Genomic DNA, 26,510 nt, shown 5'->3' with positions numbered 1-26,510 from the left:
TTTTTTTTTTTTTTTTTTTTCTTTTTGCGGTATGCGGGCCTCTCACTGTTGTGGCCTCTCCCGTTGCGGAGCACAGGCTTCAGACGCGCAGGCCCAGCGGCCATGGCTCACGGGCCCAGCCGCTCCGCGGCATATGGGATCCTCCCAGACCGGGGCACGAACCCGCATCCCCTGCATCGGCAGGCGGACTCTCAACCACTGCGCCACCAGGGAGGCCTCTAATTTCATTCTTGTACATGTAGCTATCCAGTTTTCCTAGCACCACTTATTGAACAGGCTGCCTTTTCTCCATTGTATATTCTTGCTTCCTTTGTCAAAAATAATGTAGCCATATGTGCATGGGTTTATCCCTGGGCTTTCTATCCTGTTTAATTGATCTATATATCTGTTTTTGTGCCAGTACCATACTGTACTGATTACTGTAGCTTTGTAGTATAGTCAGAAGTCCAGGAGCCTGATTCCTCCAGCTCCATTTTTCCTTCTCAAGATTGGTTTGGCTATTCGGGGTCTTTTGTGTTTCCATACAAATTGTGAAATTTCTTGTTCTAGTTCTGTGAAAAATGCCAGTGGTAGTTTGATAGGGATTGCATTGAAACTGTAGATTGCTTTGGGTAGTACAGTCATTTTCAAAATATTGATTCTTCCAGTCCAAGAACATTGTATATCTCTCCATCTGTTTGTATCACCTTTAATGTCTTTCATCAGTGTCTTATAGTTTTCTGCATACAGGTTTTTGTCTCTTTAGGTAGGTTAATTCCTAGGTATTTGATTCTTTTTTTTGCAGTGGTAAATGGAAGTGTTTCCTTAATTTCTCTTTCAGATTTTTCATTAGTGTATAGGGATGCAAGATATTTCTGTGCATTAATTTGTGTCCTGCTACTTTACCAAGTTCGTTGATTAGGTCTAGCAGTTTTCTGGCAGCATCTTTATGATTCTTTATGTATAGTGTCATGTCATCTGAAAACAGTGACAGCTTTACTTCTTCTTTTCCAATTTGGATTCCTTTTATTTCTTTTTCTTCTCTGATTGCTGTGGCTAAAACTTCCAAAACTATTTTGAATAATAGTGGTGAGAGTGGACAACCTTGTCTTGTTCCTGATCTTAGAGGAAATGGTTTCAGTTTTTCACCATTGAGGATGATGTTGGCTGTGGTTTGTCATATATGGCCTTTATTATATTGAGGTAAGTTCCCTCTATGCCTGTTTTCTGGAGGGTTTTTGTCATAAATGGGTGTTGAATTTTGTGAAAAGCTTTTTCTACATCTGTTGAAATGATCATATGGCTTTTCTCCTTCTCTTTGTTAATATGGTTCATCACATTGATTGATTTGTGTATATTGAGGAATCCTTGCATTCCTGAGATAAACTCCACTTGATCATGGTGTATGATCCTTTCAATGTGCCGTTGGATTCTGTTTGCTAGGATTTTTTCATCTTGTTCATCAGTGATATTGGTCTGTAGTTTTCTTTCTTTGTGACATCTTTGTCTGGTTGTGGTATCAGGTGATGCTGGCCACATAGAATGAGTATGGGAGTGTTCCTCCCTCTGCTATATTTTGGAAGAGTTTGAGAAGGATAGGTGTTAGCTCTTCTCTAAATGTTTGATAGAATTTGACTGTGAAGCCGTATGGTCCTGGGGTTTTGTTTGTTGGAAGATTTTTAATCACAGTCTCAATTTCAGTGCTTATGATTGTTCTGTTTATATTTTCTTTTTCTTCCTGGTTCAGTCTCAGAAGGTTGTGGTTTTCTACGAATGTGTCCATTTCTTCCAGGTTGTCCACTTCATTGGCATAGAGTTGTTTGTAGTAATCTCTCATGGTCCTTTGTATTTCTACAGTGTCATTAGTTGCTTCTCCTTTTCATTTCTAATTCTATTGATTTGAATCTTCTCCCTTTTTTTCTTGATGAGTCTGGCTAATGATTTATCAATGTTGTTTATCTTCTCAAAGAACCAGCTCTTCATTTTATTGATCTTTGCTACTGTTTCCTTCATTTCTTTTTCATTTATTTGTGATCTGATCTTTATGATTTCTTTCCTTCTGCTAACTTTGGGGTTTTTTTGTTCTTCTTTCTCTAATTGCTTTAAGTGTAAGCTTAGGTTGTTCATTTGAGGTGTTTCTGGTTTCTTCAGGTAGGATTGTACTGCTATAAACTTCCCTCCTAGAACATTTTTTGTGCATCCCATAGGTATTGGGTTGTCTTCTTTTCATTTTCATTTGTTTCTAGGTAGTTTTTGATATCCTCTTTGATTTCTTTAGTGATCTCTTGGTTATTAAGTAGTGTATTGTTTAGCCTCCATGTGTCTGTATTTTTAATAGATTTTTTTCCTGTAGTTGATATTTAGTCTCATAGCATTGTGGTCAGAATAGAGACTTGATATGATTTCAATTTTCTTAAATTTACCAAGGCTTGATTTGTGACCTAAGATATGATCTATCCTGGAGACTGTTCCATGAGACTTGAGAAAACAGTGCATTCTGTTGTTTTTGAATGGAATGTCCTATAAATATCATTTAAGTCCATCTTGTTTAATGTATCATTTAAAGCTTGTCTTTCCTTATTTATTTTCATTATGGATGATCAGTCCAACGGTGGAAGTGGGGTGTTGAAGTCCCTTACTATGATTGTGTTACTGTCGATTTCCCATTTTATGACTGTTAGCATTTGCCTTATGTATTGAGGTGTTCCTATGCTGGGTGCATAAATATTTACAATTGTTATATCTTCTTCTTGGGTTGATCCCTTGATCATTATATAGTATCCTTCTTTGCCTCTTGTAATAGTCTTTATTTTAAAGTCTATTTTGTGTGATATGAGAATTGCTCCTCCACCTTTTATTTATTTTTTATTTTTTTGTACATGAGCCTCTCACTGTTGTGGTCTCTGCTGTTGCAGAGCACAGGCTCCAGACACGAAGGCTCAGCATCCATGGCTCACGGGTCTAGCCACTCCATGGCATGTGGGATCTTCCTGGATTGGGGCATGAACCCATGTCCCCTGCATCGGCAGGTGGAGTCTCAACCACTGCACCACCAGAGAAGCCCACTTCAGCTTTCTTTTGATTTCCATTTGCATGGAATATCTTTTTCCATTCCCTCACTTTCAGTCTGTATGTGACCCTAGGTCTGAAGTGGGTCCCTTGTAGACAACATATATACAGGTCTTGTTTTTGTGTCCATTCGGCCAGTCTATGTCCTTTGGTGGGAGCATTTATTCCATTTACATTTAAGGAAATTATCAATATGTATGTTTCTATTCCCATTTTCTTAATTGTTTTGGGTTTGTTCTTGTAGGTCTTTTCCTTCTCTTGTGTTTCCTGCCTAGTGAAGTTCCTTTAGCATTTGTTGTAAAGCTGGTTTGGTGGTGCTGAATTCTTTTAGCTTTTGCTTGTCTGTTAGGGTTTTAATTTCTCCATCGAATCTGAATATGATTCTTGCTGGGTAGAGTAATCTTGGTTTTAGTTTTTTCCCTTTCATCACTTTAAATATGTCCTGCCACTCCCTTCTGGCTTGCAGAGTTTTTGCTGAAAGATCAGCCATTCACCTTATGGGGATTTCCTTGTATGTTTTTCTGTTATTTTCCCTTGCTGCTTTTATTTTTTTTCTTTGTATTTAATTTTTCATAATTTGATTAATATGTGTCTTGGTATATTTCTCCTTGGATTTATCTTGTGTGGGACTCTCTGTGCTTCCTGGACTTGATTATTTCCTTTCCTGTATTGAGGAAGTTTTCAACTATAATCTCTTCAAATATTTTCTCAGTCCCTTTCTTTTTCTCTTCTTCTTCTGGGACCCCTCTAATTTGAATGTTGGTGCATTTAATGTTGTCCCAGAGGTCTCTAAGACTGTCCTCAATTCTTTTCATCTTTTTTCTTTATTCTGCTGTGCAGCAGTTATTTCCATTATTTTATCTTCTTGGTCACTTATCTGTTCTTCAACCTCAGTTATTCTGCTATTGATTCCTTATAGAGGATTTTTATTTTCATTTATTTTGTTTTTCGTTTGTTTGCTGTTTAGTTCTTCTAGGTCCTCGTTAAATGTTTCTTGTATTTTCTGCATTCTATATCCATGATTTTGGATCATCTTTACTATCATTACTCTGAATTCTTTTTCAGGTAGGCTGCCTATTTCCTCTTCATTTGTTTGGTATGGTGGTTTTTTACCTTGCTCCTTCATGTGTTGTGTGTTTCTCTGTCTTCTCACTTTGCTTAGCTTACTGTGTTTGGGGTCTCTTTTTTGCAGGCTGCAGGTTTGTAATTCCTATTGTTTTTGGTGTCTGCCCCTAGTGGGTAAGTTTGGTTCAGTGGGTTGTGTATGCTTCCTGGTGGAGGGGACTCTTGCCTGTGTTCTGGTGGCTGAGGCTGGTTCTTGTCTTTTTGGTGGGCAGGACCACGTCCAGTGGTGTGTTTTGGGGTGTCTGTGACCTTATTATGATTTTAGGCAGCCTCTCTGTTAATGGGTGGGGTTGTGTTCGTGTCTTGGTAGTTTTTGGCATGGGGTGACCAGCACTGGAGCTTTCCGGTCATTGAGTGGAGCTGGGTCTTAGCGTTGAGATAGAGATATCTGGGAGGACTTTCACCATTTGATATTACATGGAGCTGGGAGGTCTCTGGTGGACCAATGTCCTAAACTTGGCTCTCCCACCTCAGAGGCACAGGCCTGACAGCTGGCCAGAGCACCAAGACCCTGTCAGCCATACAGCTCAGAAGAAAAGTGAGAAAAGAAGAAAAGAAATAAAAAGAAACTAAGTTATTAAAATACAAAAATTATTAAAAATAAAAAAATTAAAAAGTAATAAAAAAGAAAGAAAGAAGAGAGCAACCAAACCAAAAAACAAATCCAGCAATGATAACAAGCAATAAAATCTGTACTAAAAAAAAAAAAATGGACAGAGTGACCCCTAGGACCAATGGAAAAAGCAAAGCTGTACAGACAAAACCACACAAAGAATCATACACATACACACTCACAAAAAAAAAGAAAAAGGAAAAAATATATATCTATATATATAAAAAAAGGAAGAGAGCAACCAAATCAATAAACAAATCTACCAATGATGATAACTCTAAATACTAAACTAAGATAAACATAAAACCAGAAACCAGTCAGTCACATACAGCAAACCCCAAGTCTACAGTTGCTCCCAAAGTCCACTGCCTCAGTTTTGGCAATGATCCATTGTCTATTCAAGTACAACGAATGCAGGGTACATCAAGTTGATTGTGAAGATTTCATCCGCTGCTCCCTAGGCTGCTGGGAGAGATTTCCCTTTCTCTTCTTTGTTCTCACAGCTCCTGGGGTTCAGCTTTGGATTTGGACCCACGTCTGCATGTAGGTTGCCTGAGGGCATCTGTTCTTCGCTCAGACAGGACGGGTTTAATGGAACAGCTGCTCCGTGGGCTCTAGCTCACTGAGGCCGGGGGGCGGGAGGGGTACGGAGTGTGGGGTGAGCCTGCGGTGGCAGAGGCCAGCATGATGTTGCACCAGCCTGAGGCGTGCCATGCACTCTCCAGGGGAAGTTGTCCCTGGAACCCGGGACCCCAGCAGTGGCGGGCCGCACCGGCTCCCGGAAGGGGACAAGAAGCAAAAGGTACACAGCAAAGACATGAAGTAAGTTTGCAATTGCACAAAGCTAGTCCGTGACTTATAGAAGTAGAAACAACAACCGTGGCTGGAGAAAGAGCTCTATCTGATGTGTTATATAAGGTAATGCAAGTACCAAGAATAGAGGTAACAAAGTAATGGCTAATAGTTCGGGGGTGGAGTCCAAGAAACCATTAGAGGGATGTTTAACCTGAATATGATTTTGAAAGAAAATTATCAGGTTTGGAAGGAATTTTAGAAGGATCTGCTTGGGCAAAGGTCCACAGGAGTGAAACCATGTACTATGTGAGAACATAAACAGAAGTGCTAATTTTCTCAACATCTCTTATCTAACTGTTCTTTTCATTTAATGATATTTTAATTGTATTTTAAGATATTTGGAAAATAAACATATCCTCAGACTAGGTGATACTGGGCAAGCCTCTAAATATTATTTGGCTTCCATTTCCTCAGCTATACACAAAGCCTGTTGGACCTTGTAACCTCTAAGTTCTTTTCTGGCTCTCAGTGCTGTGCCTCTGTACATCATTTTGGACACATTTACAGGATTTTACATGGGCAGGTAAAATTAGTAGATGCTATGAATCAATTTATGTACATGTGTAAACAATTTGTTTGCACAATGATAGTGACATATAGATTGTCTAGAAATGGATTCTGGAAGAATAAATGTGGAAAAATGTGGGGACTAAGTTCATCCTTTTGCTTACCCACTCACTATCACTGACTGGAGAAAATTCTCCACTTGTAATGTGTCAGGAGTATTGATTGCTCATGTAGCATCATAAATATAACCTGTACTAAAATTTTGTGTTTTAAAATTTTCTTCCCTTAAAATATGGTTTGCTTGGTCAGGTAGAGGTTGGATTGGTAAGAGTCATTTAAACCGGAAATGTTGGATTTTTTTAAAGATTCTATTACCCTCTGCTAACTAGTGCTCTTGTTATGGAGAGAATGGTATGAGAAATAAGCTGGCTTACCCATAGGAACTGAATATTATATACACTGAAAAATTAAAATTTCATGTTTATAAGTTTTTTAAATCCTTATAATTAATAGAAATTGTTTAGGATAATGGTAAGGAGTGTACAATATATAAATATCATATATTTATATGATATATAGGTGAAATAAGTTAGACACCACTTGCCCTGAAATTCTGTAAAACTTTGTGCTCTACTTCAGTCTTTCTCAGATCCATTATATTTACCATATAAAACAATTTCTTTGCAATTGGCAACCCTTTTTAATCATTTCCAAATTTGTCAGCTATTGATTGATACAATTCTTTACTCAAGGTGATCATATGATCATTGACAGGTATCATAATTCATGTCAAACTATCTCATAAATTTATCTTTAGAGCTTTGAAAACTTATTCTGCAAAGAACTCTATAGAATAAGACCGTATTTAATGGACATACTTGCGCCTAAAGCAAAGGCAGTCTGTTGTGTTTTCTGGTGCTGCAGCCCAAATATCAGTGAATTTATTAAGTGCCATTAAAAAAAGTCTTTAAAATATTATTGTATCAACAATGAACAAGTGGAATTTAAAATTACATTACCACCAAGAAACAAACACTTAAATATTAACTTAATAAAATATGTGCAAGATCTATATGAGAAAAACCATACAACTCTGATGAACGATATAAAAGAAGCGCTAAGTAAGTGGAGAGATATTCCATGTTCATAATTATGAAGACTCAGTATTGTCAAAATGTCAATTCTTTCCAACTCGATCTACAGATAAAATGCAATTTCAATAAAAATAATAGCAAAGTACTGTGGGTATTTTAAAAAACTGATTACAAAGAGTATATAGAGAGGCAAAAGACCCACAATAGTTAACTCAGTATTGGAGAAGAACAAAGTTGGAGGACTGACATTATCCAACTTCAAGACTATGAAGCTACAGTAATCAAGGTAGTGTGGTATTGATGAAAGGATAGACAAATATATCAATGGAACAGAATACAGAGCCCAGAAATAGACTCACATAAATAGAGTCAACTGATCTTTGACAATGCAGCAAAGGCAATACAATGGAGCAAAGATGGTCATTTTTACAAATGGTTCTGGAACAACTGGACATACACATATAAAAAAGGTAAATCTATTTTCAACAAACAAGTGCTGAGGGAGTACATCACCACTAGATCTGCCTACAAAAAATGCTAAAAATAAATCTTCAAGATGAAATAAAAGGATACTAAGTAGCAACACGAAACATGTGAAAGTATAAAACTCACTGATAAAAGTAAATATCTAGTCAAATTCATAATACTCTTAATAATATAATAGTGGTTCATAAATCACTTTTATCTCTAGTATAAAAGTTAGAAGACAAAAATATTAAAAACAACCATGGGTAAAATAATTTGTTAGTAGGTACACAATTTAAAAAGATATAAAGTATGCATACTTTATGTGTAAGTAAAGTGTAGAGTTTTGGTATTAGAGTAAAGTTAAGTTGCCTAAAGTAGACAACTATAAGATGTTTTATAAAAACTTAATAATAACCACCAAGAAGAAACTCTAGTAGATATGCAAAAGATAAAGAGTAAGGAATCAAAGCACACTGCCACAAAAAAGGCAACAAATTACAAAGGAAGACTGCAAGAGAGAAAGACAGGAACAAAGAAACTATAGAACAGCCAGAAAAGCATAAAAAAAAAGATGGCAACTGTAAATCATTATCTATCAAATATTACTTTAAATGTGTATGAATTAAACTCTCCACTCAAGGATAGAGTAGCTGAATGAATAAAAAACAAGATCCAACTATACGTTGCCTACAAGAGACTCACTTTGGCTTTAAGGATTTATATAGGCTAAAAGTGAAGGGGTGGAAAAAGATATCCCACTTAAGCGATAATCAGAAGAGAACAGGGGTGACTATATTGATATCAGACAAATAAACTTTCAGTCAGAATCCATTGTCAGAGACAAAGAAGGTCACTACATAAAGATAAATGGGTCAATTCATCAAGAGTATATAACAATTGTAAATATATATGCATCCAACATTGAGGCACCTAAATAAAGAAAGAAAATATTAACAAAAAAAGAGAGAAATAGACAATACCATAATAGTAGGGGATTTTGATATCCCACTTTCATCAATGGATAAATCATCTGGAGAGAAAATCAATAAGGAAACAGTAGACTTGAATAACATTATAGACCAAATTTATCTAACAGACATACACAAAACATTCCATCCAACAGCAGCAGAATCATATTCTTCTTAAGGGTACATGGAATATTCTCCAGAGTAGCTTATGTGCTGAATCACAAAACTAGTAGTAACAAACTTAAGAATATTGAATTCATATCAAGTATCTTTTCCTGGCATAATAGTATAAAACTAGAAATCAATTACAGTAGGAAAATGGAAAATTTAACAAATATGTGAAGTCAAACAACATACTTCTGAACAACCAATGGGTCAAAGAGGAAATCAAAAAGTATCTTGAGACAAATGTAAATAGAAACACAATACACCAAAACTTATGGGATGCAGCAAAAGCAGTGGGAAGTTTATAGCTAGAAATGCCTACAAGAAGAAAAAAGAAAGACCTCAAATAAATAACTTATCTTTATACTCTTTTTTTTTTTTTTTTTTTTTTTTTGCTGTACGCGGGCCTCTCACTGCTGTGGCCTCTCCCGTTGCGGAGCACAGGCTCCGGACACACAGGCTCCGCGGCCATGGCTCGCGGGCCCAGCCGCTCCGCGGCATGTGGGATCTTCCGGGATAGGGGCACGAACCCGTGTCCCCTGCATCGGCAGGCGGACTCTCAACCACTGCGCCACCAGGGAAGCCCCTCTTTATACTCTTTTAACCTAACATTATCAGGGAGAAAGAAGAACAAACTAAGGCCAAAGTTAGCAGAAATAAGGAAATAATAAATATTAGAGCATAAATAAATAGAGAATAGAAATACAACAGAAAAGATTAATGAAACTAAGAGTTGGTTTTTTGAAAAGATAAACAAGACTGACAAACATTTACCTAAACTATAAGTGAAAGAGGAGACAACTGATACCACAGAAAGATAAAATATGAACAATTTTATGTCAACAAATTGGATAACCTAGCAGAAATGGATAGATTCCTAAAAACATACAACCTAACAAGACTGAATCATAAAGAAATAGAAAATATGAACAGACCAACAATGAGTATGGAGATTAAAGAAGCAATTAATGTCTCCCAACAAAGAAAATCCCAGGACCACCTGGCTTCACTGGTGAATTCTACCAAATATTTAAAGAATTAACACCAATGTTTCTCAAACTCTTGCAAAACACTAAAGAGGAGGGAATCCTTCCAAACTTATTTTATGCAGCCAGCATGACCCTCATACCAAAGACAGTTAAGGACACTACAAAAAATGAAAATTACAGGTCAATATTCCAGATGAACGTTGATGGAAAAATCCTCAATATAGTACTAGTGAACTTAATTCAACAATACATTAAAAAGATCATACACAATAATTAAGTGGGATTTATTTCTGGGAGGCAAGGATGTTTCAACATATGCAAATAAAACAATGTGATACACCACATTAACATAATAAAAGATAAAACAGTATCTTCTTAATGGAAGAAAAATTATTTGATAAATTTAGCATTTTTTCATGATCAAAAACAATTAAAATTTAGTTACAGAAGGAATATATCTCAACATAATAAATGCCATATATGACAAGTCACAGCTAGTAACATGTTGAACAGTAAAAAGCTGAAAGGTTTTACTCTAAGATCAGGAAAAAGACTAGAGTACCCACTCCCACTACTTCTATTCAACATAATACTGGAAGCCCTAACCAGAGAAATTAGGCAAGAAAGGAAATAAAAGGCATCCAAATTGGAAAGGAAGAAGTTAAACTGTGTCTATAGATAACATGATCTTATATAGAGAAAACCCAGAAGACTCCACCAAAAATTGTTAGAATAATATTTAGAATAAACAAATTCAGTAAAGTTTCAAGATTAAAAAATAAGCCTGAAAAAATTATTTGCATTTCTATACATTAGAAATAAGCTATTCAAAAAAGAAAATTAAAAAAAGCTCATTTACAATAGTATCAAAAAGAATAAGATACTTAGGAATAAATTTAACCAAGGAGGTGAAAGATATGTATGCTGAAAACAATGAGACATTGATGAAAAAAACTGAAGTAGAAACAAACAAATGGAAAGATATTTCATGCTGTTGGATTGGAAGAATTGATATTGTTAGAATATCAATAATACCCAAAGTGATCTACAGATTCAGTACAATCCCTATCAATATTTCAATGGCACTCTTTACAGAAATAGAAAAAAATCCTAAAACTTTGAATGGAATGACAAAAGACACCAATAGTCAAAACAATGTTGAGAAAGAAGTACAAAGCTAGGGCAGCAATCTGACTTTAAACTATATTACAAAGCTATAATAATCAAAAGAGTATGGTACTGGCATAATAACAGACATATAGACCAGTAGAACAGAATAGAGAGCCCAGAAATAAACCCACACATATATGAGCAACTAATCTTTTGCAAGGACACCAAGAACACACAATGGCGTTAGGATAGTTTCTTCAATAAATGGTATTGGGAAAACTAGATATCCACATTCAAAAAAAATGAAATTGGACTTTTAAAATCTTATGCCATACTCAAAAGTTAACTCAAATTGATTAAAGAGTTATACCTAAGACCTGAATCCATTAATCTCCTAGAAAAAATAGAGAACAAGCTCTTTGACATCAATCTGGGAATGATTTTTTGAATATGATACCAAAAGCATAGGCAACAAAACTGAAAATCAACAAGTGGGACTACATCAAACTAAAAACTCTGCACAACAAAAGAAAAGTAAACAAAATGAAAGGGCAACATATGGAGTGGGAGAAAATTATTCACAAACCATATATCTGATAAGAGGTTAACATCCATTTATATAAGAAACTCATGTAACTCAAGAGCAAAAAGATCATCCCAATTAAATAATGGGCAAAGGGCCTGAAGAGACATTTTTTGAAAGAAGACATACAAATGGCTAAGAGGTAGATAAAAAGATGCTCAACATCACTGATCATCAGGAAACTCAAAATAATATATCACTTCATACCTGTTAGGATAACTCTTATCAAAAAGACAAGTGTTGGTGAGGGTGTAGTGTAAAGGGAACTCTTGTACATTGTTAGTGGAAATGTTAATTGGTACAGCCATTATGGAAAGCAGTATGGAGTTTCCTCAAAAGATTAAAGGTAGAACTACCATATGATCCAGCAATTTAAGTTCCAGGTATATATCCAAAAGAAATGAAATTAGCATCTCTAAGATATCTGTATGCCCATGTTCATTGCAACATTATTGACAATAGCCAAGATATGGAACAACCTAAGGTCTATTGATAGGTGAATAAAGGAAATGTAATCTATATCTGTATCTATATCTATATATCTATATATATTTATATACATATGTAATTCTACCATAAAAAAAGAGATTCTGACATTTGTGACAACCTGGAGGACATTATGCTAAGTGAAATAAGCCAAACATAAAAAGATAAATACTGTATGATATCACTTATGTGTGGAATTTAAAACAATGAGCTCATAGATTCAGAGAATGAATCATAGAATCAGAGAGGTGGTTGCCAGAGGTTGGCTGAGGAACTGGGGAGATGTTGGTTGAAGGGTTCAAATTTCAATTAAAATATGAATAAGTTTTGAGGACCTAATATACACCATGATGATTGTAGTTTATAATACAGTTGACCCTTGAAAAACACGGGTTTGAACTGCGCAGGTCCAATCATACATGGATTTTTTTCAATAAATACCTACTACAATACTACACATACAAGGTTGGTTAAATCTGCAGATGCAAAACCATGGTACAAAGGGTCGACTATAAAGTTACACGTGGATTTTAGACTGTGTAGGTGTTGATAGCCCTAACTCCCTCATAGTTTAAGGGTCAACTGTATTGTATACTTGAAATTTGCTAAAAGAGTAGATCTTAAGTGTTCTCACCACCAAAAAAGAAAGATAAATATGTGAGGCGAGGCATACATTAGCTAATTGGATTTTGGTAATCATTGCACAATATATACACATATTAAATCATCAGGTTGTATACCTTTAAAAAATCATGCTGTACAACCTAAATATTTACAACAGAAAAAATGAATCTAGACATAGGCCTTGCATCCTTCAATAAAATTAACTCAAAATGTACCATAGGACTAAATGTAATGTGCAAAATTATAAAACTCCTAGAAGATAAAAGGAGAAAACCTAGATGACCTTGCATATGGCAATGACTTTTTAAATACAACAGCAAAAACCATGAAAGAAATAATTAATAAGCTGGGCTTTATTAAAATTTAAAAACTTCTTCTCTGTGAAAGACAATGTCAAGAGAATGAGAAGACAAGTCACAGACTGGGAGGAAATATTTGCAAAAGACATCTGATAAAGGACTGTTATCCAAAATATATAAAGACCTCATAATTCAGCAATAAGAAAATGAACAACTCAATTAAAAATGGATGAAAGATCTGAACCATCTCACCAAGAACATATACAGTTGGCATGTAAGTATATAAAAAGATGTTCAACATCATATATCATCAGGGAAAAGCAAATTAAAACAATGAGATGCCACTATACACCTATTAAAATGACCAAAATTCAAAATACTGATACAACCAAATACTAACAAAGATATGGAACAATAGGGATTCTCATTCGTTGCTGGTGGGATTGCAAAATGACTCAGCCACTTTGGAAGACAGGCATTTTCTTACAAAACTAAACCTAGTCTTACCATGCAATTCAGCAATTGCACCCCTTGGTATTTATCCAATGGAGCTGAAAACTTACATCCACATAAAAACCTGCACAACAATGTTTATAGATGCTTTATTCATAATTCATAATTGCCAAAATTTGGAAGCAACTAAGATGTCCTTCAGTAGGTTGATGGATAAACTGTAGTAAATATTACTATTAGACACTGGAATATTATTTGGTGCTAAAAAGAAATGAGCTATCAAACCATGAAAAGAATAGGAGGAAACTTGGGCTTCCCTGGTGACGCAGTGGTTGAGAGTCTGCCTGCCGATGCAGGGGACAGGGGTTCGTGCCCCGGTCCAGGAAGATCCCACATGCCATGGAGCGGCTGGGCCCGTGAGCCATAGCCGCTGAGCCTGCACGTCCAAAGCCTGTGCTCCACAACGGGAGAGGCCACAACAGTGAGAGGCCCGCGTACCATAAAAAAAAAAAAGAATAGGAGGAAACAGTGCATATTACTAAGTAAAACTAGCCAACCTGTAAAGGCTACATACTGTGTGATTCCAACTACATGACATTTTGGAAAAGACAAAGCTATAGAGACTAAAAAAAATCAGTGATTGACAGAGGGAGGGATGAGTAGGCACAGTACAGAGGATTTTTAGGAGAGTGAAACTACTATGTATGAAACTACAGTGGTGGGTACACGTCATTATACACTTGTCAAAACCCATAGAATATACAACACCAAGAGTGGACACTAATGTAAACTATGGACTTTATGTGGTAATGCTGTGTCAATGTAGGTTCATGGAGTGTAACAAATGCACCACTGTGATGTAGGATGTCAATAATGGGGGAGGTTGTGCACCTGTGGGGGCAGAGGATATATGGGAACTCCATACTTTCCTCTCAATTTTGCTGTGAAGCTAAAATTTCTCATAAAGTTTATTAATGAATAATAAAAATATTATTGTGATGATACTGAGATTGAAACAATGTTTTTCCCAAAAAGCAGTTACCAAGCACTTTTATCTTTTCCATATCTTGGCATTTCACTACTTTCCTAGTACCATCATGGTTGCTTGATGAATTTTGATAGGAAAGAGTATGGGTACGTTTGATGAGAGGAGATAAAAATTTACTTAGCTAAAAGCTTTTAACTATATCTCTTCATTTCAATTTTAAACTCCTTAAAAGGAAAGTCCAGGTCTTCTACCTTTTATTTCTTTCTGATGCTACTTATGTAAAGTGGTTATCTGCCCATTTCTTAAAGCATTTAGAGGGAACATTGAATAAAACACAAATAATATCTGAGACAGCAAAGTACTGACAACTTCCAGCAAGTTATCACTAAATAATTCAACTGTGTCAATTACAGATTAAGAAAATGAAACTCAAATTTAAACTGAGAGGCTCACTCTCCCCAAACTATTTTAAATAAAAGCCAAGACCCAAAACTACACTGATCTCCCTTTTCCCTTTGTTTGAAACTAGTTTGGGGTTACAGTAAGAGAAACATATTGCCTTATTTGTGAACTTATTTTCTCACTAAATCTGTAGTGATCTTCTACTCGTAGGCAAATATTTGACAACCTATGTTTTTTAGGGGTCAATTGAAGGCTAAGAAGGAGGAGTGTAGCAGTGGCTATCATTCACCTACATTTATTTGTGCTGTTTTCTTTTATTAATAGGGTCTTAAATGATTCTCCTGTCATAGATATCTTTATCACTGGCTTTCAACATAACCAGAGATTTTCATTATGCATTATGTTTTTGACCTTCTTTTAAAAGTATATTTATGTGGGCTTCCCTGGTGGCGCAGTGGTTAAGAATCCTCCTGCCAATGCAGGGGACATGGGTTCAAGCCCTGGTCCAGGAAGATCCCACATGCCATGGAGCAACTAAGCCCTTGTGCCACAACTACTGAGCCTGAGCTCTAGATCCTGTGAGCCTAGAGCCCATGATTCGCAACAAGAGAAACCACCGCAATGAGAAGCCTGTGCACCACAACGAAGAGTAGCTCCCGCTCACCGCAGCTAGAGAAAGCCCGTGTACAGCAACAAAGACCCAACGCAGCCAAAAATAAATAAATAAATAAATAAAAATTTAAAAAAGTATATTTACCTTATTTTAGGATAACGATCAGCCATTAGTACCTGTGCATAGATTTAGATTGATTTGTGATATTAGCCATTGAGTTACTTTCAGAGTCTGAAAAGAAACATTAAAAATGTCTGTTATTTTCCCCCGCCCATATTGCCTTGTCAGAGAATCTGTGTCACATGGTCCCAGCTACCTCGGAACTTCTCCCACACTCCCCAAACAGTTTACTGAAACAATTGTAAACCTGATACCAAGGAACTAACTTAAGTGCTTGGGCTTAACCGATCGATTTTTTCTTGAGAATTTCAATTATGTCCAAGTCAGCTGAGATTGTCTCTGTTGAGTACTTGAACTGGCAGGGGATATAAAGTTTGGGCTGGGATGACCATGTTTGGGTTCAGTGAAAGTAAAGCAGAAAAGGCTGGTCAGCAGGGAAAAAAGAGACTGAAAAGCCATGCAAAGAGAAGATGAGATGAGAGACCATGTAGTCAGGGACAGAGAGAGACAGAGAGATGCAGACTGCCTTGTCTTCTTGGGGTCGTGTGTTAACGGTCCCAATTTGGAATGAAAATGCTATCTGATATTTGAGTTTTGTGATATATTTCCTTCCAAATAAGTTCCACTTTTTGCAAATTTTGAGTAAGATCTACTTCTCTAAGCCAAAAATAAATGTCTGAGCAACTATATATATATATATATTTTTCTCAAGGCAGAGTGTAATGAGATAAAAGGAGGAAGAGAAGATGAAAAAGTAAAACATTCAGAGACCAAGGTGGTATGAGAAACCATAGGAATATGGAGCTCATATAATTTATCATCCAAGTGGGGATACCACTGGAAGTGAATTGCAGTGCTTTTAATAATTATGTCAGGAAAACAGGCTTAAACCAGGACTGTCTTCTGTAACCGGGATGTATGGTTATCTAAGTCATGAAGGCATCTTGGATGGCTAAAGGAGAGAGACCACCATCCACAGGGAGAAAGGGCACCTGGAGCACAGGGCACTTCCCATTTGTGAGAAATCAATGAAGACAGCCAATTAAAAAAAACCCCAAACTTTGTTGTTAATTCTTAATTCTTATTTAACTTATTTTCAAATTTAAGATCTCTTGTTTTGGGTTTACTGCTAAAAGAATACAACAAATAAGATTGATTTGTTGTTGTACAAAAATTCAATGAAGGATATTCCAACTCAACAGAAGCTTTTAAAATTAGGTATATTAGAACTGCAATTGATTAATTAATTGGTAAAGTGGGTTAAATTGGAAAATTTCACACCTAACTTATGCAGTTTATATTAAAACATATAAATGGATCTTCATATACAGTTTCTTTTTTCCTTTTGTGGATTTAGAACATTTTCTTTGAGTGTGGGTCCACAGTTTGGAGTTCATTATTGCTTCTCTTCCATTAACTACACCAATTTTACATCAGTGTCAATGTCCAAGTTTTTTTTTTTTCTGTGAAGCAACAACTTTAAAAAGTAAAAGTATACTAAGTGCTGAATTTTAGATTTTTATTACTTTCCCCCTCTAATTTGGTTATATTTTTCTGCCTCCCCCTAATTACTGTGATTTGTACTGTCATTTCTATTTATTGAGTCTTTCCAAAGCATTCAACTCAACTTTCATAGAAACAGCAACTTTATTTTCTTATTCATGATTCATAGGCTTTTGTAATACTTAATTAAATTGTGAAATAATAATAATAAATTTAACTGGCAAGTAAAGGTTTGGGAATAAACACAACTGTGTCTTGGTACATATACAGCATATGAATGCAGGAAGGGGCAGACCCACCAAGAGAGCATCTAGTGAGACTCAGTTATTGGTCAACATGTGCTGCATTGAGAATGAAGAGCTATGATAATCTGGTGAAATTGTTAAGAGGAAGTATGAGATTCAGTTTCTATCACATATGTTGAGAAAAATGTCTTCATGTGAAGAAGATGGAAGCTTTTGGAAACTTCAAATCCAGTGTCTCTGATTTTAAATTTTATGAAAGTCAATTATAGATTTAAAAATAGTGTATCATTGGTTTGAATTCAGACCAAGCTTTAGTCCCAGGAGAGGCAACAGGTTCTGCCATACGTGAGATTGGAAGGGGCAAGTCAGTGCAGCCCACATACCTTGTGTTAGAATTTTAAGACATCTATATGAGGAGAGAACACATGTCGACAACAAAGAACAAACTCACAGTTCGATTTCCATGTAGGAGATTATTTAAAAAAATATTGTATCATTGAGGATAAGGAAGAAATAATGCTAACAGTATTTGGTGGGGTAATGCACAGCACTGCAGAAGCAAATAATGCTCTAATACCCATAATTCTTCTAAATTTTTATCTAAAACATTATGCAGCCACTGGGCAATGTGATTGTGATTCACAGTCCAGTGGGGGTTAATACCACATTTTAAGTGGTGAGATGAGGTGCAAACACGTCAGCCATTTTCTCATTGGACCTACAGCACACATGTAACTCTGAAAATAGATGGTTTGAGTCAGTTACTATTTCAGAGACGTGAGCGTGGATTATATCAACTTCAGAAAATTGTTTCTCCTGGAATGCTTGCCTGTGTGGGTTCTCTGCAGCTTTTTTACAGATTTTATGCCACCCAGTCTTCCCAATACATAGACGTGATAGGCGTTTGGATCTCTACTTTGCATTCAAGGAAACTGAGGCTCAGTAAAATTAGGTCAATTGCCAAAAGTCAAACAGCTAGTGAGTGTCTGATGCCAAGCCCAAGCTTTTTCCTTCCTATACAATCTGCTTCCTTCCTGGCTTTAAGTGTACACGTGTACAGGTCAGGAAGATATAAATATGCTGAAACTAACTAGGCATTGCCCTTTAAGTTTTGAATGACCTTTCTCTTTATAGAGGCCCTACATGCAATGATTTATGCAAGTCTTCAGAGCTAGGAATAATACAAACATTCTCAAAAATGATCTCTCATATTCTTGTGTTAGTTTAGAAGACAAAGTTTCTAAATCTTTGTCATGAAAATAGAAAATCTCCATCTAAATAATTATAATAATAAGTTCAGTTAATTTTCTACTTATTAAGACTGGATTATTCACAGTTGTTACTCATTTATAAGACTACTAATTATCACCAGTATTATTTATTTTGGTTTTGAAATGAAACAAATGCACTAATGCCTAGAAATAGAAACATATTGGATAATCTCTAGAGATTATTTTGAGACTGCAGTTATGGGTAATGTTTTTCTCTTTATTAAAAAAAGAAAACAAGAGAATGGCTCAAGATGGAGAAGTAGAAGGACGTGCACTCACTCCCTCTTGCGAGAGTAGTGGAACCACAACTAACTGCTGAACAATCATCGACAAGGGATAGCCTCATCCACCAGAGGGAAGACAGCAGAAGCAAGAATTACAATCTTGCAGAATGTGGAATGAAAACCACATTTGCAGAAAGATAGACAAAATGAAAAGGCAGAGGACTATGCACCAGATGAAGGAACAAAATAAAACCCCAGAAAAACAAATAAATAAAGTGGAGATAGGCAACCTTGCAGAAAAAGAATTCAGAATAATGATAGTGAAGACAACTCAGGACCTCAGAAAAAGAATGGAAGCAAAGATCAAGAAGATGCAAAAATGTTGAACAAAGACCTACAAGAATTAAAAACATCTAGAAGAATCAAAGAACAAACAGTGATGAAACATACAATACATGAAATGAAAAATACACTAGAATGAATCAACAGCAGAATAACTGAGACAGAAGAATGGATAAGTGACTTGGAAGACAGAATGGTGGAATTCACTGCTGCAGAACAGAAAAAAGAAAAAAGAATGAAAAGAAATGAAGACAGCCTGAGAGATTTCTGGGACAACATTAAACACAACAACATTCACATTCTAGGGGTTCCAGAAGGAGAAGAGAGAGAGAAAGGACCCAAGAAAGTATTTGAAGAGATTATAGTTGAAAATTTCCCTAACTTGAGAAAGGAAATAGCCACCCAAGTCCAGGAAGCACAGAGAGTGCCAGGCAGGATAAACCCAAGGAGAAACACATGAGGAGACACATAGTAATCAAACTGACATAAATAAAAGACAAAGAAAAATTATTAAAAGCAACAAGGGAAAACCGACAAATAACATACAAGGGAACTCCCATAACATTAACAGCTGATTTCTCAGCAGAAACTCTACAAGTCAGAAGGGAGTAGCACAATATATTTAAAGTGATGAAAGGGGAGAACCTACAACCAAGGTTACTCTACCCAGCAGGAATCTCATTCAGATTCGATGGAGAAATCAAAAGCTTTACAGACAAACAAAAGTTAAGAGAATTCAGCACCACCAAACCAGCTTTACAACAAATGCTAAAGGAACTTCTCTAAGTGGGAAACACAAGGGAAGAAAAAGATCTACAAAAACAAACCCAAAACAATTAAGAAAATGGTAATAGGAACAAACATATCGATAATTAACTTAAATGTGAATGGATTAAATGCCCCAACCAAAAGATATAGGCTTGCTGAATGGATACAAAAACAAGACCCATATATATGCTGTCTACAAGAGACCCACTTCAGACCTAGAGACACATACAGACTGAAAGTGAGGGGATGGAAAAAGATATTTCATGCAAATTGAAATCAAAAGAAAGCTGGAGTAGCAATACTCATATCAGATAAAATAGACTTTAACATAAAGAATGTTACAAAAGAGAAGGAAGGACACTTCAATAATATTAAGGGATCAATCCAAGAAGAAGATATGACAATTATAAATATATATGCACCTAAATTAGGAGCACCTCAATACATAAAACAACTGTTAACAGCTATAAAAGAGGAAATCGGCAGTGAGACAATAATAGTGGGGGACTTTAACACCTCACTTACGCCAATGGACAGATCATTCAGACAGAAAATTAGTACAGAAACACAAGCTTTAAATGACACAATACACCAGATAGATATAATTGATATTTATAGGACATTCCATCTGATAACAGCAGACTACACTTTCTTCTCAAGTGCACATGGAATATTCTGCAGGATAGATCACATCTTGGGTCACAAATGACACCTCAGTAAATTTAAGAAAATTGAAATCATATCAAACATCTTTTCTGACCACAATGCTATGAGATTAGAAATCAATTATAGGGGAAAAAAAACCTGTAAAAAAACACAAACACATGGAGGCTAAACAATACATTACTAAATAACCAAGAGATCACCGAAGAAATCAAGGAGGAAATAAAAAAATACCTAGAGACAAATGACAATGAAAACATGATGATCCAAAACTTATGGGATTCATCAAAAGCAGTTCTAAGTGGGAAGTTTATAGCTATACAAGCCTACCTCAAGAAACAAGAAAAATCTCAAATAAACAATCTAACGTTACACCTAAAGGAACTAGAGAAAGAAGAACAAACAAAACCCAAAGTTAGCAGAAGGAAAGAAATGATAAAGAACAGAGCAGAAATAAATGAAATAGAAGCAAAGAAAACAATAGCAAATATCAATAAAACTAAAAGCTGGTTCTCTGAGAAGATAAACAAAATTGATAAACCATTAGCCAGACTCATCAAGAAAAGGAGGGAGAGGACTCATTCAATAAAATTAGAAATGAAAAAGGATAGGCTACAACTGACACTGCAGAAATACAAAGGATCATAAGAGACTACTACAAGCAACTCGATGCCAATAAAATGGACAACCTGGAAGAAATGGACAAATTCTTAGAAAGGTATACCTTCGAAGACTGAACCAGGAAGAAAAGGAAAATATAAACAGACCAATCACAAGTAATGAAATTGAAACTGTGATTAAAAATTTTCCAACAAGCAAAAGTCCAAGACCAGATGGCTTCACAGGTGAATTCTATCAAACATTTAGAAAAGAGCTAACACCCATCTTTCTCAAACTCTTTCAGAAAATTGCAGAGGGAGGAACAGTCCCAAATTCATTCTACGAGGCCACCGTCACCCTGAAAACAAAACCAGAAAGAGATACTGCAAAAAAAAGAAAATTACAGACCAATATCACTGATGAATATAGATTCAAAATTCCTCAACAAAATACTAGCAAACGGAATCCAACAACATATTAAAAGGATCATATACCATGATCAAGCAGGATTTATCCCAGGAATGCAAGGATTCTTCAATATATGCAAATCAATCAATATGATACACCATATTAACAAACTGAAGAATAAAAACCATATGACCACCTCAATAGATACAGAAAAAGCTTTTGACAAAATTAAACACCCATTTATAATAAAAACTCTCCAGAAAATAGGCATAGAGGGAACCTACCTCAACATAATAAAGGCCATATATGACAAACCCACAGCAAACATCATTCTCAGTGGTGAAAAACTGAAAACATTTCCTCTAAGATCAGGAACAAGACAAGGATGCCCACTCTCACCACTTTTATTTAACATAGTTTGGGAAGTCCTAGCCACAGCAATCAGGGAAGAAAAAGAAATACAAACTGGAAAAGAAGTAATACTGTCACTGTTTGCAGATGACATGATACTATACATAGAGAATCCTAAAGATGTCACCAGAAAACTACTAAAGCTAATCAATGAATTTGGTAAAGTTGCAGGATACAAAATTAATGCACAGAAATCCTTGCATTCCTATACACTAACAATGAAAGATCAGAAAGATAAGTTAAGGAAACACTCCCATTCACCATTGCAACAAAAAGAATAAAATACCTAGGAATAAACCTACCTAAGGTTGTCAAAGAACTGTACTTATAAAACGATAAGACACTGATGAAAGAAATCAAAGATGACACAAACAGATGGAGAGGTACACCATGTTCTTGTATTGGAAGAATCATTATTGTAAAAATGACTATAGCACCCAAAGCAATCTACAGATTCAGTGTAACCCTTATCAAATTATCAGTGACATTTTTTACAGAACTAGAAGAAAAAGTCTTAAAATTTGTATGAATACACAAACAACCCTGGATAACAAAAGCAGTCTTGAGGGAAAAAAACAGAGCTGGAGGAATCAGACTTCCTGACTTCAGACTATACTACAAAGCTACAGTAATCAAGACAATATGGTACTGGCTCAAAAACAGAAATATAGATCAATGGAACAGGATAGAAACCCCAGAGATACACCCACGAACCTATGGTCAAGTAATCTATGACAAACGAGGCAAGGATATACAATGGAGAAAAGACAGTCTCTTCAATAAGTGGTGCTGGGAAAACTGGACAGCTACATGTAAAAGAATGAAATTAGAATACTCCCTAACATCATACACAAAAATGAACTCAAAATGGATTAAAGACCTAAATATAAGACTGGACACTATAAAACTCTTAGGGGAAAACATAGGAAGAACACTCTTTCACATAAATCACAGCAAGATCTTTTTTGACCCACCTCCTAGAGAAATGGAAATAAAAATAAAAATAAACAAATGGGACCTAATGAAACTTAAAAGCTTTTGCACAGCAAAGGAAACTACAAAGAAGACAAAAAGACAACTCTCAGAATGGAAAAAAATATTTACAAATGAATCAATGGACAAAGGATTAATCTCCAAAATATATAAACAGCTTATGTAACTCAATATTAAAAAAACAAAAGCCCCAATCAAAAAATGGGCAGAAGACTTAAATAGACATTTCTCCAAAGAAGACATACAGATGGCCAAGAAGCACATGAAAAGCTGCTCAACATCACTGATTATTAGAGAAATGCAAATCAAAACTACAATGAGGTATCACCTCACACCGGTTAGAATGGGCATAATCAGAAAATCTACAAACAACAAATTCTGGAGAGGGTGTGGAGAAAATGGAGCCCTCTTGCACTGTTGGTGGGAATGTAAATTGATACAGACACTATGGAGAACAGTATGGAGGTTCCTTAGAAAACTAAAAATAGAATTATATATGACCCAGCAATCCCACTACTGGACATATACCCAGAGAAAACCATAATTCAAAAAGACACATGCACCCTAATATTCATTGTAACACTATTTACAATAGCCAGGTAATGGAAGCAACCTAAATGCTCATCGACAGACGAATGGATAAAGAAGATGTGGTACATATATACAATGGAATATTACTCAGCCATAAAAAGGAAAGAAATTGGGTCATTTGTAGAGACATGGATGGACCTAGAGACTGTCATACAGAGTGAAGTAAGTCAGAAAAGAGAAAAACAAATATCATATATTAACGTATTTATATGTGGAATCTAGAAGAATGGTACAGATGAACTGGTTTGCAAGTCAGAAATAAAGACACAGATGTAGAGAACAAACGTATGGACACCAAAGGGGGAAAGTGGCAGGGGGTGGTGGTGTTGGGATGAATTGGGAGATTGGGATTGACATATATACACTAATATGTATAAAACAGATAACTAATAAGAACCTGCTATATAAAAAAATAAAATAAAATTCAAATAAAGAAAAAAAGAAAATAAAGAGGCTGGTAACTTCAGAGGGAGTGTATAGCATGTATTTGATTTTAGCAAGGAGAAGGAAAACAAAACAAAACAAAACTAGGTTTTCAAATGACTACATTTTCTCTAAGCTTTACTAGGTATGGAATTTTCTTTAAGTAACTCTTCTAAGAAAACATTTTAAAAAATAGTTTTTATTCTCAAACCTAATTACAGCATGGAATTGCTCAAATCGCAGGCTTTTCTGGAACTTGCTAAGTATTGGCAAGTTTTATTTCTTCAAACCTATTCAAACTGGCTGGGTCATTCATTCGGAAGCAGCTAGACCCAGGATTCGTCTTCACCACATTAAAACATTTGTCATCTTTCCGTCAATGTGCGGCAAGACACGGTTGTTATGGCTGTCCTGTCAGTTAAGCCCATTTAAGGTTTTCTAACTGAAGCTTCAGATAGTGGCATCTGTTCTTCATCATCTTAATCTGTGGTCATTTTCCTGAAAGGCCAATTCATCCTTCGACTGGAAATCAATATGCCTGTAACCTCATGTGGCCCAGATTTTATAAATAACATCCATGGTTTCATTCAGAAATGTTCCACCTTCCTTTGAATCTTGGAAAAATAGAGATCATTCTGTACTCTGCTTTCCAGATGGTTCTGTCTTCAGCCATCATTCAGCAATGAGCCAGAAGACTGTTTATTAGAAAAGTCCTAGGAAAACGCTCTCACTGGTGCACTGACAGGCATCATAGCTTTCTCGTCAGATACCACTTCAAATGGAGATTCTGACAGGTTAAGCAATAACAGGCATGTCCTGGGTTGCACAGACTTGAAAGATTTTCCATTAAAGAAAACATTTTGGTAATAAGTTGATCGAACATTTCTGATGCTGGTTTATATTCAGGTTAGACTCATGGGATGCCACCCCCACTTGTAGATTCTACAATCAGCATCATAGTATCTTTACTGCATGTTCATCCATCTATTTATTCTACTCTTCCTCTATCAATTAATCTTATTTTTTTGATGCAGTTCAAAGTAAATAGCAGACACGCATATATTTCTCCCTAAATACTTTAGCATGCTTACTTTAACTAAAGTTAAGCATTTGTTTAGAGTATTTTTTCTTTCATGACATAATTTATAAACAAGAAAATTTGCAAATTTTACGTGACTGTTAAGTTTAGACAAATGAATATATCTATGTAACCCAAATCTCTATCAAGATGTAGAACTTTCCCTCTCCCTAGAAACTTATCTCATGTCTCCTACCAGTTAATTTCCACCTCTGTTCCATTTACAACAGTTCTGATTATTTTCCACAATAATTTTTTTCCACAACAGTGGTTTTGACTGTTCTATGATTTCATTAGAATGGAATCATACAATATGTATTCTCATGTCAGGTTTCTTTTATTCAATATAATGTTTTTTGAGATTCCGCTGTTATTGTATGTATCAATAGTTCATTCCTTTTTTATTTTTGAGTTACACTCTATTGTATAAATAAGTCACATTTTGTTGATTTATTCTCCTACTGATGGACACCTGGTCTATTTCCAATTTCTGGTTAATATGAATAGAGCTGCTATAAATATTCTTATATGAGTATTTTTAGAGATTAGTCTTTGCTATCTCTGGTAACATCTGAAAGTAAAATTTTGGGGTCACAGATAGCTGTGTCTTTAGTTTTATAATAAACTTTCAGACCTCTTTTTTTCCAAAGTAATCATACAGCAATGTAAGAGTGTAAGAAAATTCCAGTTGCTCCATGTCTTCACCAACACTTAATATTGTCAGTCTTTTTAATTTTGGCTTTTCTGGTAGGTCTATTCATTGTGACTTTAATTTCCATTTCTTTCCTGGCTAATAATGTCAAGCACTTTTGATATGTGCTAATTGGTCATACATATACATTATTAGTATAGTGTCTGTTCAAACGTTTTCCCCATTTTTAAAATTGGACTGCTTGTCCTTTTACTATAAAGTTGTATGGTTTCTTTATATTCTAAATGCCAACCCTGTGAATATTTTCTCTAGGATAGCATACTCATTTTTGTAGTGGCATCTTTTGTTGTATATCAGTTTTACATTTGGGTAAAATCAAAGTTATCTTACATTATTGGGTCACTGCTTTCTGTGTTCTTTCTGAGAAACCATTGCTTAAACGAAAGTAATAAATATGTTCTCCTGTTTTCCTTTTAAATTCTAATTAATTTTGGGTGTGGTATGAGAAAGCAGTCAAGATATTTTTCCTGCATATGGAATCAGTTGTTCCAGCACTATTTGTTAAAAATCCACACTTTGCTCCATCGAATTTCTTTGGCACCTTTGTGGAAAATTGAATGTCTACATAAGTGTGGGTTTAGTTTGGAGCATTCTGTTTTATTTTGTTGATCTATCTCTTTATAGTTTGGCCAATACCATACCGTTTTGTTTGTTTGTTTGTTTGTTTTTTGTGGTACGCGGGCCTCTCACTGTTGTGGCCTCTCCCGTTGCGGAGCACAGGCTCCAGATGCGCAGGCTCAGCAGCCATGGCTCACGGGCCTAGCCACT

The sequence above is a fragment of the Mesoplodon bidens genome (genome assembly GCF_964165515.1).
Source record: "Mesoplodon bidens genome assembly, chromosome: 11".
Taxonomy (NCBI): domain Eukaryota; kingdom Metazoa; phylum Chordata; class Mammalia; order Artiodactyla; family Ziphiidae; genus Mesoplodon; species Mesoplodon bidens.
Note: the sequence above shows the minus strand (reverse complement) of the source record.